The sequence below is a fragment of the Phoenix dactylifera genome, chromosome 13, assembly GCF_051530095.1.
Source record: "Phoenix dactylifera cultivar Ajwa chromosome 13, Ajwa_hap1_PhDact_Kaust_v1.1, whole genome shotgun sequence".
Classification (NCBI taxonomy): Eukaryota; Viridiplantae; Streptophyta; class Magnoliopsida; order Arecales; family Arecaceae; genus Phoenix; species Phoenix dactylifera.
Genome location: NC_143202.1, coordinates 18,116,408 through 18,140,687, shown reverse-complemented (window position 1 = coordinate 18,140,687; position 24,280 = coordinate 18,116,408).

Below are 24,280 nucleotides of genomic sequence, written 5' to 3'. Positions count from 1 at the left end.
CAAGTGACCCACATCCCATGTGCTTGTAGTTATTAGCCTGAAGGCATAAAGCAAATGGGCGAGTGGCTTTTGTGTACTGTTTGGTAAAGCACCTTTGGATGCCAGACCATGGAGCTCTAAAGGATGTTTGAGTGAAAGATGCATGGCTTTTGACATCTTTCATGGCTTTTTTCCTATGGTCAGACTCTGTTGGTTTCTTCAGCAGGAAGGGTAAGTTCCCATTGCTGGATTTGGAGTAGTTCGGAAAACTATCTATATCAACTAATGAAAGTTTTTATAATTTTTTGAACATTATGCATGGCAAATAATATAATTGTGAAGATAAGAGTTTATTCCACTAGGAGTATATGCGTATGGTGAAAAGATTATATTATAACCTAATTCTTCCTGCTTTTCATCATTTTCATGAGATACTAGCAACTAAAGGGGTGGCTTAAAATGAATCAGAGAATTTTTTTTAAGAAGAAACAAGAGACTTCTGTTTACATGCTCCGACTACCATGGAGTTAACCAGAGTGGAAGTGATCAAAAGCAAATTATTTCAGGACGAGTGCAAGTGATCAAAATTATACCTGCTGCAAAAGTACGTGAGTTCGATCTTGCTTCCAATCCTAACACAGCTGATCATGTCTTACATGATTGTATGGTGCTCTCTTGACACATATTTAGCATCATTAAAGAAAAAGAACGCATAACTTAAGAATGGTATTTGCAGAAAATGAAGAATTTTGAGTGGTGTGATTGCAACACAAACTATCCCTACGAAGTTGTAGTCCTACAAGTGGCAGTCTAGTGGCATGACACTAAACTAGAGATGATTATGGGTAGGGCTTGGGTATAGAAAATATCCAATTTTATACAGGCCAAGCTCGAAGTCCGATTAAAATTAAATAGAGTTTAAGCATGAAGCTCGGCCTATGATCAGCGCTATAGCAAACGCAATGATATGCTTTCTACCAAAGGAAAAAAGAAACACAATGACATGCTAAGCCGAGTCCAGTTCCTCAATGGACTAAACAATGCGTATGTTTTGTCCCATTAAAAACGGGCTGGGACTCAAGTCCATGAAAATTTGAAGGCCCATCTGCACAGCACCACACTAGCACCGGTTGGTCCATATTTCACACTTTGGCATTAGTTTTTCTTATAGAAATTAGACTTCATTCTGAAAATTAGTCTCCAGAGTATAATAAGAATTAATGAGATTGTTGCAGCATCGAAAGTAGCAATCTAAGCCTTATGAATAAACAACTACTAGAAAATTTTGGTCACGACCATACCAGCACTAATGTACCAGATCCCATTGGAACTCTTTTCAACGAAAAGAAAAAACTGAAAATTTTGGTTTAATATTATAATATATAGGCATCATATGTTACTAAATAAATGACTTTATTTCTGGTTAAAAATGATATAATTTAGTTAGCATCATATATTTCTAACTAATATTATTTAACTATTATTTTATTATAAGGATTGTTGCATAATGTCTAAAAAAAATTATTATTTAAAAATTTCATCATTATTTTATAAGTGAGGAAACCAAGTCAAAACATGGCCATCTCAAATTATTTTGGATAGTTTCTTCAAAAATATAAACTTTGTCAAGTGAAAGATAGAAGAACCCGAATAAAAGCCAGCCCTTGCTTTAACAATTGTTTCTGATTGGGATGAATAAATGGCTAAAGAAGGTCTTGAGGTTGTTTCTCTCAGTAGAGGCTTCATCTATGCTTCTTTTTCCATTTTCTTTGCTAATATTATATATGCTGTATTGTTGGTCATTGGATTGTTACTCTTGCTCATGTTTATGTAAGAGAGCTTTCCTCTTCTTTCCTTCCCGTTTACGTGGCTCTTCCTCACTCATTTTAACTTTATTTTGAGATGATTTGGCATACTTAAACCCAAATGATACTGCTAATATAATACAAGATCAATTAATTTATTAATCAATATGAAGTCATTAATTTCGCATGCCAATAATCTATTACTCTATTTAATATTTTAAAATTATAACTATAGCATATGCTTGTATTAGTATGAGGAGTTAGATAGATGAATAATGAGTCAATTTCCAGTTTGAGGAATAACTTTGTCAACCCAACACAATTACTAGATTAAATGAGTCAACCCAATACAATTACTAGATACAAAATCAACCCTTTAGGGTCAATAATCTCCTTCTTTTTTATGATAATAAAATCCTTAAGTTCCAAAAGAAAAAAAGAAAATAATGTAAACAGTGATAACATCTTTTAGAATTTAGTATTAATTTACAAAATTCAGATAGTAGAAATAAGCAATAATAACATCTGAGTTTATATTTACAAAAATTCAAAGAGTAATAATATCCTTTTAGATTGAGTTTATATATATTTGATACCATTCACTCTCTATGCATGATTAATTGATTTAATTTTTATCACAAGATTTATAAGTAATTCTGCCTCTTTCTGATGTATTAATAGGACTATTCAAAGGAGGGTTTCAAATTTTAGAGATTAACTTGCTTGCTTAAGCTTTTCTCCCTTTTTTTTACATTTTTTTTTGCTGTTTCTTTTCTTATCTTTTAGTATTTCTCTTTTTTTTTTCTTTTTTGTCATTACCAATAAGGAGAGAACTTAAGAGACAAACATTTGAACATAAATACTTAAACATCAAATTGAAATTTTCATTCACTAGATAGAATTATAATATTAAAGCATATAAAACAGAGTCACAAAAGTAGATGAATACACGTATTGGCTTCTTCGACTTCTTTTGTCGTGCTTCGCTTTCCTCTCTTGCTTCTCTTATCTTATCAATTATGGCAAGCTCCTCTTCGTCTTTATCTCATATAGGGGTGTTTCATCTCTATCTATTTGGGATCCGTTGGAGAGGAACAATTATATGGTTTGGAAAATACGTATTATTCTGTATCGTGCAAACGAGCTTTCTGAAATTATCGACGGCAAAGAAAATAGTCCCTTCGGTAGTACCTTATGGGCTGGAGATGGAGAGGTGTCTTTGGCACTCCGAGGTATTTTATTTTTTGATTTTATTGGGTATACTTGTACTCGTTAGATATGATCCACCCGCCTTTAAAAAAAAAAAGAAAAAAAAAAGAAAAAGAAAAAGAAAAAGAAGAGAAGAAGAAGAAGAAGGAAAGCTTGTATCCAGTCCCGATCCTGAGTTTCACACATGGTGACTTTGCCGTGTCGTATGAAGTCTGGATCTCGCTTTGCTGATACCTATGCTTCACAAAACTTGGCTCGCTGTCAATCAATGTCTCGATCTTCAACTTCAGGCACTTCGACGTGGTTCCGGGGCTGTCATGGAGTATCTCCAACAAGCAAAAATAATTGCTGATAACCTTGATGCCATTGGCAGGCTGTTGCAATTTGAGGAGTATCAGACTTATAAATTTGTGGACAGCTTACCAATGGCACAAGACCGGGTCCATCTAATAATTTCTCTCTGGATCTCATCAAAACTTGTCGGATACAAGTATTTTCATTGGATGGGATGGAGTTCTGAGAAGTTCAAGCAATTTTACTTGTTTCTGTTACACTCTTATTTAGAAGGTGGCTAAAGTTCTGGTTACTGAGTATACAAATCAGGAGAACTGAAGGCATATGAATGGATTTCTAGCTTTCGTTACCGATAATTCCGAGGTTTCACTAATCCTCTGCTTTTCCGTTGTTACTCCCAAGCATTTTTTGATTAAATGCCAGAATCATTATGAGGAGCTGCACCTAGAAACCTTGTTTAAAAAAAAAAAAAAGCTTGCGCATATATGTGGGATGGATCTCTCATGAAATATACACATTTTCATGTAGGTACTCCTTGGATAAGCAAACTGGCACATACAACAAGATCCAAAATGTTGCATCTGTGGGAAGCTGAAGGCATATGTGCAGTTTAGATCAGTGTAATCAGTGTTGAGAAAGTAGTTTTGATGCATAAGACCTCTCAGAGATAATTGTATTGGTGATGTGTGTAGCAGGAGTTTAAAGAAAATTTATGCAAAAATAATCTGACATTTTATGGATTTTTTTTCACCATGTTTTCCTTCTGATGGAACACTGTGAATAAGTTTGCGCTGTGTCAATGTTATCTGCCATTGCAAGTAATTTCGCAGCAGCAAAGCTCTTGTGAGCAAATTCCTAGTTAACACATCTGGTGCATAAGCTTAACCTCCACAGTTCTGATGACAGTGTTAGCTGACTGCGAATTGTTTGGCCTAGAATCCATTCAACTTATGTGGTAGATTTCTATGTTAATGATTTATACTGGGCCTCACTACATATCAAAGCCTTGTGTTAATATCTCTTATGGACCCTCCCATCAAACGTTGTAGTTCTAACAAGATCCTTATCTTCTGTGTGTAACTAGAAATACTGTGGTTCTAACTAATAAGTCCCAGTCAAAGCTGAATTACAATTGCGAAAGTAATAGTTGCAAAAGTAATAGTATTCTCTTCGAGTGAGAATGTACCGCAAGTAGTTGGATAGAAATTTTGCTTGCCTTTATTCATGCATTCGGCAGAATTTAAATAGACAATGGATAACAACCTCTCCTAAACTTACGACCATAGTTTCCTAGAATAAAGACTCTGTCTGCAAAATAATAGCTAACAAACAACAAAATAATAGCTAACAAACACTCGACTTATTCCATGCATGTGAATGTTAGAATGTGAACGTTATCCAGCAGACTGGATCAATTCTTTCATTAAAACTGCAATGGTCTTGGATGACCAAGTCTTCCAATAGAACTACAGCTAGCTTAGACCAGGTCTTCTTCATTAGTCCCCATGCATGCCATGCACGACGTTCCCTCACTCCCTATTATACTTGCGATTCTTTATGGGTGTGCGTTGGGTCCGCCTTGGCCTATCAATACCCCCCTCTTTCAGTGGATCCTTGTCCTCAAGGTCCATAGATGGAAACTGGTCTCTCAGCTCCTTAGTGTTTTCCCAGGTAGCATCCTCTGCAGGGAGCCTTTGCCATTTAACCAAGCTCTCCTCAACAAACTTCGAGCCTTTCTTCACCCAGCGAGTATCCAGCAAAGCTTCCGGCGCCAGCACGATTTCTCCTTCATCAGTAACAGGTGGCAAGTCAATACTGGTTGCATTAACTTCGCCCAATTTCCTTTTAAGCAAGGACACGTGAAAAACAGGATGAACACGGGACCCCTCTGTAAGTTTGAGCTTATAAGCTACCTTACCCGCTCGCTTTTCAATTGGATATGGCCCATAAAATTGGCTAGCTAGTTTTTGATATGCCTGTTTAAAAACTGTTTGCTGCCGATAAGGATGCAGCTTGAGGAAAACCAAATCCCCCTCTTGGAACTCCATGTCGCACCTCTTGGAATCAGCTATTTGTTTCATGTGGTTATTGGCTGCATGCAAGTTTTCCTTCAATTGTCGTAGCAATACATCACGGGAGGAAAGGCTTTGGTCCACTTTGTGGACTGGAGATTGGCCCACTTGGTAGTGCGGAATGGTTGGGGGCAGCGGTTTTGATTAGAACCTCCCTAAATCTACTGAAAAAGGTTTGAAAGTCCTCTTCAGGGCGACCATACAGAGCTTGGAAGGGGGTCATTCCTGTGGATGAGTGATAGGCTGTATTATACCAGAATTCGGCCCATGGAAGAAGAAAATTCCATTTTCGTGGTTGTTGATGGACCAAACAGCGAAGGTATTGTTCCAAGCACCTATTTACGACTTTTGATTGTTCGTCCATCTGCGGGTGGTAGGCGGAACTCATTTTCAGCTGTGTTCCTGATAACTTGAAAAATTCGCGCCAAAAATTGCTAATAAAAATGGGGTCGCGATCACTTATGATAGATCTAGGCATACCGTGGAGTTTAACCACTCCCTCCACAAATTTTTCAGCCACGGTCTTTGCAGTAAATGGATGAGTCAAAGCTAAAAAATGTGCAGATTTACCGAGGCAATCCACCACCACTAAGATGGTATCCTTGCCGTTGGATAGGGGAAGACCTTCAATAAAATCCATAGTGATGTCATCCCATACTTGGCATGGAATGGGTAGTGGCTGTAGGAGACCTGCTGGTGACAACGTTTCTGCCTTAGCCCGCTAACAAACATCACAAGAGGAGACATAGTTGTGCACCGTGTGATATATCGACGGCCAATAGAATTGTTGGGCAAGTCTTTTGAATGTCCGCAGCACACCTGAGTGACCACCACATTGTGAATCATGAAATTCCCTTAAAAGTTGGTTGATTATGGGCGAGTTGGGAGGCACTACCACCCGGTTTTTATATAAAATCAACCCATCACACCACGTGTAAGGAGCCCCTGGTTTCTCAGTGGCTAACTTGCCAATTTTCTCCATGTACACGTCTCCCACAGCCGCGGCCTTAATATCATCCCATAATTGGGCCTGCAAAAAAGACAATGCATTAATAATTGGGCCACCTGCCACTCGTGAGAGTGCATCTGCTGCGCCATTTTCTCGGCCCGGCTTATAAAGTATTTCATAATCATAACCCAGCAGCTTTGCCGCCCATTTCTGTTGCTTTGGTGTGACCATGCGTTGCTCCAATAAATACTTGAGGCTTTGTTGATCCATCTGAATATAGAACCTTCGACCCAACAGGTATGGTCGCCAAGTTCGTATGTCTTCAATGATGGCTAGCATCTCCTTGGCATATGTGGACCACGATAGTTTTGAAACTCCCAGGGCCCGGCTCATGAAGGCAATTGGTTTGCCTTGTTGAGTTAGAACCGCGCCGATTCCCTCTCTTAAAGCATCAGATTCAATAACAAATAGCTCATTAAAGTTAGGCATAGCAAGAGTAGGAGTAGAAGTCATAACCTGTTTGAGGAAAGTGAATGCTGTCTCAGCTTCATCTGTCCACCCGAACTGCCCCTTCTTCAATAGATTAGTGAGTGGTCGCGCCAATATCCCACAATTACAAACAAATTTTCGGTAGTAGCCTGTAAGACCTAAAAAACCATGCAATTCTGAAATATTAGTAGGTCTAGGCCAATCTAGCATTGCCTTAATTTTGCCTTGGTCTACTTTTATCCCTTGAGGAGTAACAATGTGACCCAAATATTCCAACTCCTGTTGACCGAAGGCACATTTACTGATCTTAATAAAAAATTGGTGATGCCTTAATATTTCAAAAACTTGTTGAACATGTTCAAGATGCATAGTTCAATTGGGGCTATAAATTAAAATGTCATCAAAAAAGACCAATATAAATTTACACAGATAAGGGCGAAATATGGAATTCATAATGGCCTGAAAAGTAGAAGGTGCATTGCAAAGACCAAAGGGCATAACTAAATACTCATAATGACCATTATGGGTACGAAAAGCAGTTTTATGGATATCATATGGGTGTACTCATACCTGATGGTAGCCGGCCCTTAAATCTAATTTTGTAAAATAGGATGCGCCATGAAGTTCATCTAGCTTATCATCAACCGTTGGGATAGGAAATCGATGTTTGATAGTAACAAAATTAAGGGCCCGATAATCAGTGCAAAAACGCCATGTACCATTCTTCTATTTAACCAATAGGACAGGTGATGAAAAGGGACTAGTACTTGATCTTATATGCCCCAATTTTAACATGTCTTAAACTTGTTTTTCAATCTCAGTTTTTTGACTGCAGACAAATTGCAAACATGGAACTCCCTTGTCTCAACTCTTTAGAGACCACCTTCAGAGATGCATCTTGAATGGGCTGCGCATCAGTTGCTTGTAATCTTCGAGCTTGTGTTGGGATTTGTATCCTAAATATCAATCGTCAGCATATTAATGATTGAATTTGTAAATAAATTGATAAATTAATAAAGTGTTATTTGGCATTATTCATCATTTCATCTTCAAATAAACTCTTATATGATGAAGTCCTTGTGGAGTGATTGATTAAAACCCCTATTTGATTTTGATGAGCTCAAAGCATTTGAGTATATCTTATGTTTACTAATGAATTCAAATAAGTGTTTCAGTGAAAATCGTGTCTAAGTGTTTCTAGACTTGGTTCAAGATATTTTGGATAAGGTATGAAGTCAGTTTGAACCAAAGTCTGAGACTCGAGTCGACTCCAGGATATTACGAGTCGACTCCAAGCGTATCAGAATCACTGGCACGGGCTCGAGTCGACTCCAGACCAGTACAAGTCGACTCCGACTGAGAACAGACAGACGAACAGAAAGCATCAACTTAAAACCTGTCAGCGAGTCGACTCTTGAAGTGCGCGAGTCGACTCCGATGTTTACCGAGTCGACTCCGGAGTAATATGAGTCGACTCCAAGAAGCTACAGACAGAAAAGTCAGAGAGCGTTATTTCGACCCTGAGATTCGAGTCGACTCCTGTGGAACGCGAGTCGACTCCGATGGTTGGCAGGTCGACTCCAAAGAAAGTGAGAGTCGACTCTCAGTGGAACACTAGGCAAAAGTCAGAGAACCGTTTTCGGACTCTGAGATTCGAGTCGACTCCCACAATAAACGAGTCGACTCCGAGACAGCGCGACACCAAAAAGGCAGAAGGCCATATTTCGGAAACTGAGAGGCGAGTCGACTCCCAGACAGCTCGAGTCGACTCCAAGGCAGCGCTCCACCAAAAAGACAGAAGGCCAAGTTTCGGAAACTGAGAGTCGAGTCGACTCCAGAGAAGTTCGAGTCGACTCCAAGACTGGACGAGCCAAAAGACAGAAGATCGGGAGTTCGGGCTCTGAGCGCCGAGTCGACTCCCAGGATTATCGAGTCGACTCCAGTGGGCCAAGTTGAAAATTGGCTCCGTGGATTTCATGAGATGAGCCGACTCCGAAAATGCCAAGTCAGCTCCAGAAGTTGGCGAGTCGACTCCGGGTCAAGACGAGTCGACTCCCAGTCGAAGAGGCCACTTTAATTCAAATCCGGAACAGTTGCCGAGTCGACTCCAGAAAAGCATGAGTCGACTCCCGCTACAGCCGAGTCGACTCCTGATCGCGCGAGTCGACTCCGACCCCCCAACGGACATATTGTCAGGTTGTGCAGAGTGTGCAGAACGGGCAGAAAAAGGTCTCTAACGGCTAGTTTCCGTGGGGGATGGTTTAAATAGCCACAGAGGACTGTAGCAAGGTAGAGAACTACCATTCCATTCAAAGAGATCAAGCTTTCATTCTCTGCAAGTTGGTTTTCAACGAAAAGAGGGAAGAGCGGCATTAACTCCATCCAACTTCCTCTTTCCAGCATTTAAAGTAGCCTCCTCCTGCATTCAAGTCGACCAGACATTCAAGAGGAGACCCGAAGCTCAAGAAGCCCTACTTAACTCCAACTCAAACGTGTTTGAGGGCTTCTAACCTCTCTTCAGTTTATATTGTTATTTATCTGCTTTTGAGAAGCTTTGTTTTCCGTTTGTCCCTTTTATTTACATCTTGTCTTTGCTTGGTTCAATCGGGGGATTGAATCAAGGGTGTAGAGGTTGGTTGGTGAGCCGAGTGTAAAACCAACGTGTGTAAGGGTTCGATTGTGATCCCGGGAAAACAATCGGGGTGGTTCTAGTCGGTGAGCCAGGGAAAACCGACCGAGTTCGTTGTGAGCTCGTAAAATAACAAGTTTGGTTGTGAGCTTGTAAAACAACCGGCTGTAATCCAAGGGGTTATAGTGAATTCCCAAGTGAGACTTGGGGAGTGGACGTAGGAGCAAGGGTTAGCTCCGAACCACTATAAAACATTGTGTTTGTGATTGATTGTCTCTCTCTATTTCTCTCATTTCATTCACAGCACATATAAACGAATCAATCATCACGCTAAAGCATTAATTAGTCATCCACAAACGTTTTAAATAGCTAAGTTATTTTAAAACCCAATTCACCCCCCCTCTTGGGTTGTCTATCTGGGCAACAAGTGGTATCAGAGCCTAAACTCTTCTACCTTAGAGTCAAAGATCAAAATGACAACCCCATTTGGATCTTCCCACATTGAGGGTCAGTCCACCCAAAGACCCCCTTTCTTTAATGGATCCGACTACTCATATTGGAAGGCTAGGATGAGAATATTTATCCAAGCCCAAGATTATGAGATGTGGACCATTATAGTGAATGGACTGATAGTCAATTTTAAAGACCACGCAATAGCACGTATCTAGTAGGATAGTGATTACGGGTATCGATCCACAGGGATTGGGGTATAGTTATTTTTCTTAAAAATATTTAAAATGATGAATTTGTGAAGACTATTAAACTAAGCAATTGAATAAAAAAATGTAATTAAAGGGATATCAGTTTAGGAGAACCTAGGGCAAGGAATTCATCACTAACATCGGAACAAGGGTTATTTATATTTTATTTCGTTCTTGGGTTAACATGCAAATTGGCTACAAGCCTAATAAGCATTTAAATAAAAATTCACAAAAGTAATTTGGGCATAATCCATCTTCGGTTGGCATGAAATGTCTACCCTAATCTAAGGTGGCAGCACATCGCATCTTCCCTAAGCATGGACTATCTTATATTTACCTAGTGTTCATGAAGAACAGTTGTATAAACTTCACATTTAAAATCACAGAAATTAAATATGAGATGAAATAAAATATTCATTAGAAGCAAAATAAGGTTTATACAACTCCAAGAATAGAAATCAAAAATATAAAACCCTTGGCCCTTTGTTAGGGCTGCATCCAGCCCTAGTGAGGAGATCAGCCTTTCATGGAGTGGTGGACGGCAGCAGCAGCACAGCAGCGGGCTCCCATTTCTTCCTTCTCTTTCTCCTTTGAAATATTCCCAAAATAGCCAAACCTCCCTCCCTCCTCTATTTTTTTTTATTTCTTGTGGGAACTTGACCTCCGGAGAGATGATAGGGAAAACCCCCCACCCCGGTGGGGGGTTTGGCCTCTGAGGAGATGCGAGAAGCCTCCCCCCCCCCCCCGGTGGGGGGAGAAGGAATGGGATCAGCCCCCTCCCCTGGTGGGGAAGAGGAGGAATCTCAGGAGAGATCCCTCATGGGGTACGTCTCCTCCCCTTTTATAGTTGCAAGCTCCCCCTCTCTCCTCCTCTGTTAGCATCCGGGGATATGCTTGTAATCCGAGGTTGCAGGGGATTTAGATGATGTGGCTTCAACGCAGAGGCGACACGGCTGAATATCTTGGACGCGGTTGGGACGTTGGAACGGTGGATCCGGGAGGATGAACTTGATTTAGTTGGGAACAGGGGAGATGAAGATGTTGGGAACGGAAGATAGCTGGGACGTTGAGGATGCTGTTCACGGTTGGAAAATTGCGTGGACGAGCAGCTGGGAGGATGGAATCGAATCCATGCGGCTGATGGAAGGGATGAAGTCGGGATGAGTTGGGGGATGGGATTCTCGTTCGTGGGATATTGGGAAGGATGCGGATGAGATCCTGAGATGGCTGGTTGCAAACGGGATTAGATTTGTCCCTTGGAGTTTGGTCACGGTTGGCTTTGTTCATGGGATAAGCGTGGGATTTGTTGATAAATACTGAACGGTAATGAAGGGGATATGAGAAGTTAAGTTGTTTTGTTAACGGAGAGGAGCTGGGGGTTGTGTTTAGAGATGGAATAAGGATGGGTTGAGGCTTTGAGATCCGTGCAATTAGATGATATACTTTGAGATATAAGAAACAAATACTTAAAGAGATTTTATTAAAATCGGATCATGTGGAAAAAGAGTTGGGTGACTGAATCAGAGGGTCTTGATTTGCGGGGTGCATATGATTTGGATTCAGGGATCATCCCAAATAAGTTTGACCTGACCTGCATTCATTAGGCTCAATCATTAAATAATTAAATCAATTCGAATTACCTCTGATAATTATTAAAATGCAATGATGATGGTAACACATATTTTATGGTTAAATTTACGAAATATGTGAATTAAAATAATGATAAGTGTTGTGAATAAAAGGTTAATTTATGCATTATTTAGCACTTATCACACCCCCCAACCTACATTTTGCTAGTCCTCAAGCAAAATAAAAGCTAACTCACTTTCGCAGGAATCGCGATTGCATTTACCGTATGCAATAAGGCTTTAAACCCCTAGGTGGCCCTAGTGGACAAGTTTTGTCTCGTGAGGGTTTCCGGCTCAGATACCCACAAACTGCTGTCGAAAGAATTTATTTTATTATTTTATAAAATCTAATTTCAAATGCATAGGTGCTAAAAATTTCAAAAGCACACAAAGTTTTAATCACTAAGTCAGCCCAAATCCTAAGTCAGTATGCAACTTAAGTTGAAGTCATTAAGTTTCCGTTAGGGAGTTGTAAGGCTAATTTATACTTGGGTGCTCGGTGATGTCTGGACCATACACAAGCTAAGGCTTTAGATTCTCCAAAATACTGCTAAAGCTAGTAGCTTCCAAGAATTGGTCAGATAAGACCTAATCACTGATTCAAAATCATCCTACCTTGCAGGATTTCGAGAGTTGTGGATGTTTACTTTAATACCTCATGGGCTTTATCTGTAATATTCCAGTTTACTCGAATTTTTACAACGACGGCTTTCACACTATCGTCTTTTTTCAAGGTCAATATTATTTTCTCTTTTTCTCTTTCATTTTTTTTTTGATTTTGATTTTTTTTTTTGATTTTGTATTTATAAATAAATTATGCACTTTTACTCTTGTAATGATTCCTCCATGTAGCGAGCATTCAGTCAACACTCTCACGCCAGATGGCATAAGGTGTTGGGCATCAAGACTCCCCTACGGACCTATGTTCGGGTTCCTCATTACAAGCCCGCTGACCTTTGACGATAGGTAGCCCTTTTCGATGTACCTGACTAAATTCACTCTTTTTTCAATAAATACGGGATAATAGTGAATTAGATAGGGATGATTCATCAGGACTCAAGGTTGCTACTAGACTTAGCAACATAATGTTGAACCTAATCCTTAGAAGTGCAGGCCATGTGTGTTGTGAAATTCCAAAGTAAAAATTATCTTACAACTCGCTAAAAGAATTTTTAATAAAAAGAACTCAAATTGACTTACTCCTAACTAATCATTGGGCTTTTTAGATTTTATATACTTTGTGTGTTTATCATTTCAGCACTAAAGCATAGAAATTAGGTTTTTTTTTTCTTTTTTTTTTGAAATTCACTTTTTTTTTTTTGAAATTCACTTAAAAATGTGAAAATGCGAAAAATTCCTTCAAAAATTCAAATCCTATTACCCCCCAACCTAGATCAGACATTGTCCTCAATGTTTTTTTTTTTTTTTGATGAATTTTTTTTTGAATATTATATTATTATTTTTATTGTTTTGTATTTTTTTTATTTTGGACGAAAATATGATGCATATGGAGGATAGAAGCATTTTACCATGGTTGCATCAGTAATATGAGGGATCTTGTTAAAAATGTGACAAGAAAATATGCAAAAATAACCAACGAGAATTGGGTTGCCTCCCAACAAGCGCTAAGTTTAACGTCTTCAGCCGGACGCATCAGGTGCAGTTAAGCATGCATTAAAAGAAAAACACATCAATTCCTCATGTTTGCCCTAAAATCACTAGACAGCTCCTAACTAGTTTGAAGAGGGCACCTAAGCCTCCAATCCGGTCTAATGAACTGAGTTGACCAGGTAAGCTCCCAGGTAAGTGGGGGGGGGTCACGATGCGTTGCAAAGGTCCCACTTAAAAACCACTTGCCTCGAACAGATGAACTGTCTCCCTTGGGACAAAGCTTGCCTAGACACCAACTGAGCTACAGAGCGAAATTGGTGCAACTTTCGGTGATCTTCGTCCTATTGAGCTCGAATGTCCCTAAGGGCCAACGTCTAATTGATTTTATTTAACGTGATAGCTATGTGAGAATTGATTCACCTAATTTGGGCAAGAATCTGGTGATGAAATCCAGTTCTTATCTTGTCGGGGTGATTGCCCTTACTATGTGCGGATTAATTGGTGTATGTGTATCAAGCATGCATTCACACTTTTGCTGAAATTAAAATCAAACAATCACCACAATATTTCAAGCAAACTGGGAATCAATTTAAATAAGAAAGGTTTAGAGGTTACCAAAAGGAATTTTCTCAGCAATTTTTTTAATTTTTTAAGGCAAACCTCTACAGCATTCCTTTTCCAGCAATTTCCTTTTTGATCGTCCCAGATGTCTTCTTCGATTCCTGATTAAATAATACCAAAATCAAAAATTAGTAGGAGAGAAGAAGGAGATAAGGAAAGTAACAAAAAAATAGAAATTTTTTTTTTTTGAAAATTTTTTTTAATAAAAAGAAAAACAACTATGCTACCAATCCCCGGCAACGGCGCCAAAAATTGATAGTCAATTTTAAAGACCACGCAATAGCACGTATCTAGTAGGATAGTGATTACGGGTATCGATCCACAGGGATTGGGGTATAGTTATTTTTCTTAAAAATATTTAAAATGATGAATTTGTGAAGACTATTAAACTAAGCAATTGAATAAAAAAATGTAATTAAAGGGATATCAGTTTAGGAGAACCTAGGGCAAGGAATTCACCACTAACATCGGAACAAGGGTTATTTATATTTTATTTCGTTCTTGGGTTAACATGCAAATTGGCTACAAGTCTAATAAGCATTTAAATAAAAATTCACAAAAGTAATTTGGGCATAATCCATCTTCGGTTGGCATGAAATGTCTACCCTAATCTAAGGTGGCAGCACATCGCATCTTCCCTAAGCATGGACTATCTTATATTTACCTAGTGATCATGAAGAACAGTTGTATAAACTTCACATTTAAAATCACAGAAATTAAATATGAGATGAAATAAAATATTCATTAGAAGCAAAATAAGGTTTATACAACTCCAAGAATAGAAATCAAAAATATAAAACCCTTGGCCCTTTGTTAGGGCTGCATCCAGCCCTAGTGAGGAGATCAGCCTTTCATGGAGTGGTGGACGGCAGCAGCAGCACAGCAGCGGGCTCCCATTCCTTCCTTCTCTTTCTCCTTTGAAATATTCCCAAAATAGCCAAACCTCCCTCCCTCCTCTATTTTTTTTTTATTTCTTGTGGGAACTTGACCTCCGGAGAGATGATAGGGAAAACCCCCCACCCCGGTGGGGGGTTTGGCCTCTGAGGAGATGCGAGAAGCCTCCCCCCCCGGTGGGGGGAGAAGGAATTGGATCAGCCCCCTCCCCTGGTGGGGAAGAGGAGGAATCTCAGGAGAGATCCCTCATGGGGTACGTCTCCTCCCCTTTTATAGTTGCAAGCTCCCCCTCTCTCCTCCTCTGTTAGCATCCGGGGATATGCTTGTAATCCGAGGTTGCAGGGGATTTAGATGATGTGGCTTCAACGCAGAGGCGACACGGCTGAATATCTTGGACGCGGTTGGGACGTTGGAACGGTGGATACGGGAGGATGAACTTGATTTAGTTGGGAACAGGGGAGATGAAGATGTTGGGAACGGAAGATAGCTGGGACGTTGAGGATGCTGTTCACGGTTGGAAAATCGCGTGGACGAGCAGCTGGGAGGATGGAATCGAATCCATGCGGCTGATGGAAGGGATGAAGTCGGGATGAGTTGGGGGATGGGATTCTCGTTCGTGGGATATTGGGAAGGATGCGGATGAGATCCTGAGATGGCTGGTTGCAAACGGGATTAGATTTGTCCCTTGGAGTTTGGTCACGGTTGGCTTTGTTCATGGGATAAGCGTGGGATTTGTTGATAAATACTGAACGGTAATGAAGGGGATATGAGAAGTTAAGTTGTTTTGTTAACGGAGAGGAGCTGGGGGTTGTGTTTAGAGATGGAATAAGGATGGGTTGAGGCTTTGAGATCCGTGCAATTAGATGATATACTTTGAGATATAAGAAACAAATACTTAAAGAGATTTTATTAAAATCGGATCATGTGGAAAAAGAGTTGGGTGACTGAATCAGAGGGTCTTGATTTGCGGGGTGCATATGATTTGGATTCAGGGATCATCCCAAATAAGTTTGACCTGACCTGCATTCATTAGGCTCAATCATTAAATAATTAAATCAATTCGAATTACCTCTGATAATTATTAAAATGCAATGATGATGGTAACACATATTTTATGGTTAAATTTACGAAATATGTGAATTAAAATAATGATAAGTGCTGTGAATAAAAGGTTAATTTATGCATTATTTAGCACTTATCATGGACCATACATCCCATCCATCTATGTAGAGGGTGTCAATGTACCCAAACTAGAAAAGGATTGGGATGACCATGACTTTAGGAAGGCACAACTCAATGCGAAAGCAATGAATGTGCTCTATTGTTCACTAGATAGGAATGAATTCAATAGAGTCTCTACTTGCAATTCTGCAAAAGAGATTTGGGATAGACTTGAAGTGACCCATGAGGGCACGAATCAAGTCAAAGAATCCAAAATAAATATATTGGTTCATAAGTATGAACTATTTAAAATGGATTCTAATGAATCAATCACATGCATGTTCACTAGGTTTACTGACATTGTCAATGGCCTAAAAAGCCTTGGCAAAAATTATACTAACAGTGATCTTGTCAGGAAAATTCTTCGCTGTCTACCAAGGTCATGGAAAGCCATGGTGACGGCAATCCAAGAAGCTAAGGACTTGAACAAGCTTCCACTTGAAGAGCTCCTTGGATCCCTAATGACTCACGAGCTAACAATGAAGCAGCACAGCGAAGAAGAGTCCTCCCATAAGAAAAAGGTAATAGCTCTTAAATCTACATCATCTAACAAAGATCTGTCTTGCAGTAGCAGCAGTGAAGAAGAAGATCATGAGGGAGATGATGATGAGGCTCTCCTCGTGCGCAAGTTCAGAAAATTCATCAACAACAAGAAGTCCTATCATCAAAGGAGAGGCCCCTCAAATTCCTATCGGAAGGATAAAGGTAAGGAAAGGAAAAATGAGGAAATTGGGTGTTATGAGTGCAAGAAACCGGGGCACATCCGAGCTGAGTGTCCCTTACTAAAGAAGGGGAGCAAATACAAGAAGAAGAAAGCTCTCGTCACCACCCTATCGGACTCCGACTCATCATCATCATCATCGGATGATGAACAAGAAGAAAAGGCCAATTTCTGCTTCATGGCCAATGAAAATGAGGTAACGTTCGAATCGCATCTAGATTTTACATTTGATGAATTGTATGATGCATTTAATGAACTAATGATTGAATATAAGGCCATAAATCTTAAGAATAAAGAGCTAAAGATAGCTAATCAATCATACCTACATAAATATGATAAATTAGTTAAGGATAAGGACTCTATCACCAAAGAAAATTTAGAACTTAAGACAAGCAATCAACTCTTAACTCAAAAGACTAATACCTTGAGTAAAGATAATGAAAAATTAACTAAGAAAATTTCAGAACTTAAAAACAATAAACAAATCTTAAACGAGAATCTCATAAAAGATTTAAACATTCTAAAAACCGAAAAACAAACTCTAACTAAAGAACTTGAAAAGTACAAACCTTTGGTTGAAAAGTTTACATATAGTTCTGAAAAATTGAATATGATACTTAATAGTCAACGAGCAGTATTTAATAGAGCGGATTTAGGGTATAAACCAAAAAATAAGCAAAAACTTCTTAGTAACTTCTTTGTTAAAGCTGGAGAAAGTAAAACTAAGAAAATAACATGTTTTTGTTGTGGAACCTTAGGACATAAAGCAAATGTGTGCGATTATAGAAAAGGTAAAACTAAAAGAAAAATTAAAAGGGTATGGGTTCCAAAAGAAACCAACATGACTAACCATGAAGGACCCAAGAAAACTTGGGTACCTAAGATTATATGATCTACTTGTGTAGGAGTGTCTTGCAGCCAAGGTCAACAAAAATTGCTGGTACTTGGATAGTGGCTGCTCAAGACACATGACGGGTGACAAGGATCAATTCTTCACCCTTGAAGCTAAGAAGGGAGGTGCTGTGACTTTTGGAGACAACAACCAAGGTCACATCATTGGTATAGGTAAAGTACAAATTACCCCTTCTACTTTTATTGATAATGTTAGGTATGTTGACGGTCTTAAGCATAATTTATTAAGCATTAGTCAATTATGTGATAAAGGTTATGATGTTATGTTTAAACCATCATTATGCATTGTAACAAACCCAAATAACAATAGTTTAGTTTTTAAAGGAATAAGACGTGGGAATGTGTATGTTGTAGATCTTGAGGATCTTGCCAAACACAACCCATGCTTAGTTGTTAATAAAACTAAGGACAATGATGCTAGTTGGCTATGGCACCGTAAGTTAGGTCATGCAAGCATGAACACAATATCTAAATTAGTTAAAAGAGATTCCGTGATAGGTTTGCCAAAACTAAGATTTGAAAAGAATAAAATATGTGAAGCTTGTCAATATGGCAAACAATCTAGGAACTCCTTTAAATCCATAAAATGTGTCTCTACTTCTAGACCTCTAGAATTATTACACATGGACCTGTTCGGACCAACTAGAACAACAAGCCTAGGCGGAAATAAATATGGTCTAGTTATTGTAGATGATTATTCTAGATACACATGGGTCATGTTCTTAGCTCATAAGGATCAAGCATTTTCTGTTTTCAAGAAATTCCATAAAGAAGTAACCAATGCTAGAGATACCTCATTAATAGCTATTAGAAGTGACCATGGTACCGAATTTGAAAATCATTTATTTGATGAGTTTTGTAGTAAAAAGGGAATAACACACAATTTTTCTGCACCTAGGACACCACAACAAAATGGAGTTGTGGAGAGGAAAAATAGAACTCTAGAAGAAATGGCTAGAACTATGTTATGTGAAGGTAACCTCCCTAAGTACTTTTGGGGAGAAGCCATTAATACTTCTTGTCATATATTAAATAGAGTTTTATTGAGACCCATTATAAAGAAAACACCTTATGAACTTTAGAAAAACAGAAAACCAAAGGTAAATTACTTTCATATTTTTGGATGTAGGTGTTTTGTTCATAATAATGGAAAAGATAATCTAGGTAAATTTGATTCTAAATCTGATGAGGGCATCTTCTTAGGATATTCTACAACTAGCAAAGCCTATAGGGTCTTTAATAAAAGAACCTTAGTTATAGAAGAATCTATACATGTTGTATTTGATGATTCTAGTGACATTTCTTCTAGCAAGAGAGTTAATTTTGATGATGATGCTGAAATTCTTGAAGAAAAGATAGATGAGATGACATTACAAGATAACAATCAAAAATTAATCGAAGATGCATCATCAGGCCAAGAGACTATAGTAGATCATGGGCTAACTAAGGCTTGGAGGTATGCTCATGGGCATCCTAAGGAATTAATTCTAGATGATCCATCACAACCTGTTAGGACTAGAGCATCCCTTAGGAACTTAAATAATCATCTAGCCTTTGTTTCACATTTTGAGCCCAAACACATAGAAGAAGCCGAAAATGATGTAAATTGGATAAATGCAATGCAAGAAGAATTAAACCAATTTACTAGAAACAAAGTATGGAATCTAGTTGAAAGACCTTCTGAATATCCAATTATAGGTACCAAATGGATTTATAAAAATAAACTTGATGAAAATGGAATTGTAATAAGGAATAAGGCTAGACTAGTAGCAAAGGGCTATAATCAAGAAGAAGGTATAGATTTTGATGAAACCTTTGCTCCCGTAGCTAGACTTGAGGCTATTAGATTATTATTAGAATATGCATGCTCTAAGGACTTCAAATTATTTCAAATGGATGTAAAAAGTGCATTCTTAAATGGGTATATTAATGAGGAGGTATATGTAGAACAACCTCCTGGTTTTGAAAATCATCAATACCCCAATCATATTTATAAATTGAACAAAGCACTTTATGGGTTGAAACAAGCACCTAGAGCATGGTATGAAAGGCTTAGCAAATTCCTATTAGAACATGAGTTCTCTAGGGGTAATGTAGATACAACACTATTTCTGAAAAAGCAAAACATAGATATGTTGTTAGTGCAGATTTATGTTGATGATATCATTTTCGGTGCTACTAACAATCGCCTCTGCGAAGAATTTGCTGATTTGATGCAGAGTGAATTTGAGATGAGCATGATGGGAGAGCTGAACTACTTCCTCGGGCTTCAAATCAAACAGTCCGAAGGAGGCATCTTCATCAATCAAGCCAAATATATCAAGGAGATGCTCAAGAAGTTTGATATGGAGGGAAACAAGTCAATCAGCACCCCCATGAGCTCATCATGTAAATTAGACCAAGATGAATCAGGTAAATCTGTAGATCAGAAACTATATAGAGGTATGATAGGATCTTTATTGTATCTTACTGCAAGTAGGCCTGATATCATGTTTAGTGTTTGCATGTGTGCAAGATATCAGTCTAATCCTAAGGAATCACATCTAATTGCAGTTAAGAGAATCTTTAAATACCTAATAGGAACTAAGAACATAGGTTTATGGTATTCTAAAGAATCTAGTCTGAACTTAATAGGATATACAGATTCAGACTTTGCTGGATGTAAACTTGATAGAAAAAGCACCAGCGGGTCATGTCAATTCCTAGGAGAAAACCTAATCTCATGGTTTAGCAAGAAACAAAACTCGGTTGCATTATCTACTGCTGAAGCTGAATATGTTGCAGCCGGGAGTTGTTGTGCTCAAATCTTATGGATCAAACAACAATTAGAAGATTATGGCATTAAACAAGATAAAATACCCATTAATTGTGATAATACAAGTGCCATTAATCTAACTAAAAATCCAATTCAGCATTCAAGAACTAAACATATTGAGATAAGACATCACTTCATAAGAGATCATGTACTGAATGGTGATGTGACACTTCAATTTGTTTGTACTGATGATCAATTAGCTGACATTTTTACAAAACCCTTAAGTGAAGAGAGATTTAGTGTGCTTAGGAGGGGATTAGGAGTGATTGATCCATCCTAGTGATAGTTTCCACTAGATTCATTGATTTTGATGATTAGATTGTGGTTAAAATAGAGTTTCTTTTCAATGATCATCAAATCAGATCATAATTTAGTGATTTTCCCTCATTCGGCATGAATATAGCATGATTTTAAGGTGCGTGCCAGGGTTCGAGACGACTCGAGCATGTTTCAGAGTCGGCTCGTAAGGGAGAGTCGACTCGCACATTTACGGAAGTCGACTCGAGATCAATGGCCGCAGAGGGTGAGTCGACTCGCATACAGTCGGGAGTCGACTCAAGGTCAATAGGCGCATAAGGAGAGTCGACTCGCGCATACTTTGGAGTCGACTCGAGGTCGAGTCGACTCGCGACTCAGAGGAGTCGACTCGCAGTCGGGATCCGACTTTTTAACCCTAACTTCATCGCTTAGAAAACATTTCTTTTCACCGCCGCCACTGTTCAAAACCCTAGAGTCGACTCATAGATCGTCTCCGGCCACCCCTAGGTCCTTTTCCCGTCGATTTTTCATCGCCCATTAGGTTTCATCCCATTCTAGGTCAACCATGCCTCGCAAATCCGTTGTCTCAAGCCGGAAGAGGCCCCATTCCGCGACCGGTGCCGAGCGGCGTTCCAAGGCTCGGAACGACCCCGTGAGGCCACAACCTCCGGCTCGTTCCCCGCCGAGGGCGGTTCCCGCGAGGCCGTGCGCCGGGAAGGCGGTCACCACCGGGAGATACGTCGATTTCGACTATCTCTCCCGGGAGGGCTTCACCATAGGTGAGAGATTGCGTGTCCAGGGCTTAGAATATTTTCTTACGTTAGATCTCCCCACATACCCTGGATTAGTTAGAGAGTTTTATGGTACCGTCCATCGGGGAGATGGGGGTATAGAGGGCACGGTAGCCGGTGTCCCTTTGTTCATTTCGGAGGATATCATTGCCCACATCCTCCACCTTCCACAAGTAGGGGTGGCTCCCACACACCCCGAGGATAGGACTGAGGCCCTTACGGCCATTCTAGGATACCCACCTCAGTCCCCCTTAGATGAGGTGTCCGCTAGCTCACTTCCTGTTGAGGTGCGGATCCTCCTGAGCATCTTGTCTAGGTCCATCTTCCCGAAGACTGGGCGCTTCGATTTTGTTTCTGAGAGGGACCTCGCCCTTATGTTTTATATTCTTCAGGAGACCCCAATCAACTTCCCCAAACTCATTTATAGGTATCTATGTGAGCCACTAGATAGACCTAGGCTCACCCTCCCCTATGGCATGTTGTTCACCCTTATCTTTAGGGAGGCCGAGCTCCCTATTCCTGAGGGGGAACCCTCTCGCGCATTGCGATGGACAAATCGCATGCGTCCGGGGACCCTACACAGGATGGGGTTTCGGAAGGTAGCGGGGACCTGGGTTAGGAAGTCTTCCACCTCCACACATACCACCAGACATTCTCCTAGTCCTGAGCCAGATTCTGACTATCCTGACTTTCCCTCCACTTCTGCTCCTACCACCTCAGCCGGACCCTCCTCCTCAGCTCCACCACCCATGGAGGTCCGGATCGCTCCTGAGCAGCTCCTGGAGTTGCGGCAGGAGATTGTCAGAGATCTACGGGATGATCTACTTCGGGAGCTCCGAGGTTCAGTGCCTGCTCCCACTCCTGCACCCACATCTTCTGAGTTGGTCCCTTCCTTGACTGCCGTGACTGACATGACGGCCCATGTACGGGAAGAGATCTATAATGTCCGGAGCTTCATCCAGGCTCAGTTCTCCAGCATGAGTGAGGTCACGGGTATCACTCGAAAGATGCGCGATGACATCCGGAAGGACATGAGCACCACTACTCAGGGGGCCGAGCGCTTGTCGAATGTGCTCATCGACAAGCTGGATGCACTTCAGAAGTCGGTGACCGAGCTCGACACGATGCATAGCAGGGCCACCTCGGCCATCATCCGACAGCTAGAGCACGTCACCAATGCGGTCCAAGCACTCGCTGAGCGCATGCCTCGAGGAGCCACATCCTCGAGAGGAGGAGACATATCCTCGAGAGGAGGAGATACATCCTCGAGAGGAGGAGCTACATCCTCGAGGAGACCTTAGCTGTTTTTGTGTTGACATGTATTGTTTTGCTTTACTTATTGTATTCTCACATGTATTTACATATAAATCAATACAATGAGTAGCCATATTGTCTGCAATTCTGTGCCATTTGATCTATGATTGATTGTGTGTTCTGATTACCTCCTTTTTGATATGATGACAAAAAGGGGGAGAAATATTTATTAGATATGTAAATGGAATCAACATAAAAGGAATCAAAATGAAAATTAAAACATAATTTGTTCTTAGTGGATTTGGTACCTCGAGGCTCATTATCTCTCTGTTGGGGCTCCTAATGGAGTAATCTCCAGAATCTATTCAAGGGATATTCGGAGATTAGCTGAATCCAACTCAAGAACAAATTGACAGATTTTCCCTCTAAAAACCAAAAATTTAAAATCAAAAAATTCAATACATTAAAAGAAAATTCAGAGAATCAAATCATAAGTAGAATGCATATGTTGAGGGGGAGAATCTGAATGTTTTTAAGAAAGCTAAATCATTAAATATATATAAGCCAAACAATTGATTGCATGATATGAAGGCTTATATAATTCCAAATGAAAGGGGGAGCTTTAATTCCAAAATTTATTGCTTCACACCTTTCAAGCTTGGATATATTAAATTACCAGACATTTGAATTCATTTATGGATTTTATTTCCTTGTTTATTGAGCAATTCACTTTACATATACTCAAAGTTTTGTCATCATCAAAAAGGGGGAGATTGTGGAGTGATTGATTAAAACCCCTATTTGATTTTGATGAGCTCAAAGCATTTGAGTATATCTTATGTTTACTAATGAATTCAATTAAGTGTTTCAGTGAAAATCGTGTCTAAGTGTTTCTAGACTTGGTTCAAGATATTTTGGATAAGGTATGAAGTCAGTTTGAACCAAAGTCTGAGACTCGAGTCGACTCCAGGATATTACGAGTCGACTCCAAGCGTATCAGAATCACTGGCACGGGCTCGAGTCGACTCTAGACCAGTACGAGTCGACTCCGACTGAGAACAGACAGACGAACAGAAAGCATCAACTTAAAACCTGTCAGCGAGTCGACTCCTGAAGTGCGCGAGTCGACTCCGATGCTTACCGAGTCGACTCCGGAGTAATATGAGTCGACTCCAAGAAGCTACAGACAGAAAAGTCAGAGAGCGTTATTTCGACCCTGAGATTCGAGTCGACTCCTGTGGAACGCGAGTCGACTCCGATGGTTGGCAGGTCGACTCCAAAGAAAGTGAGAGTCGACTCTCAGTGGAACACTAGGCAAAAGTCAGAGAACCGTTTTCGGACTCTGAGATTCGAGTCGACTCCCGCAATACACGAGTCGACTTCGAGACAGCGCGACACCAAAAAGGCAGAAGGCCATATTTCGGAAA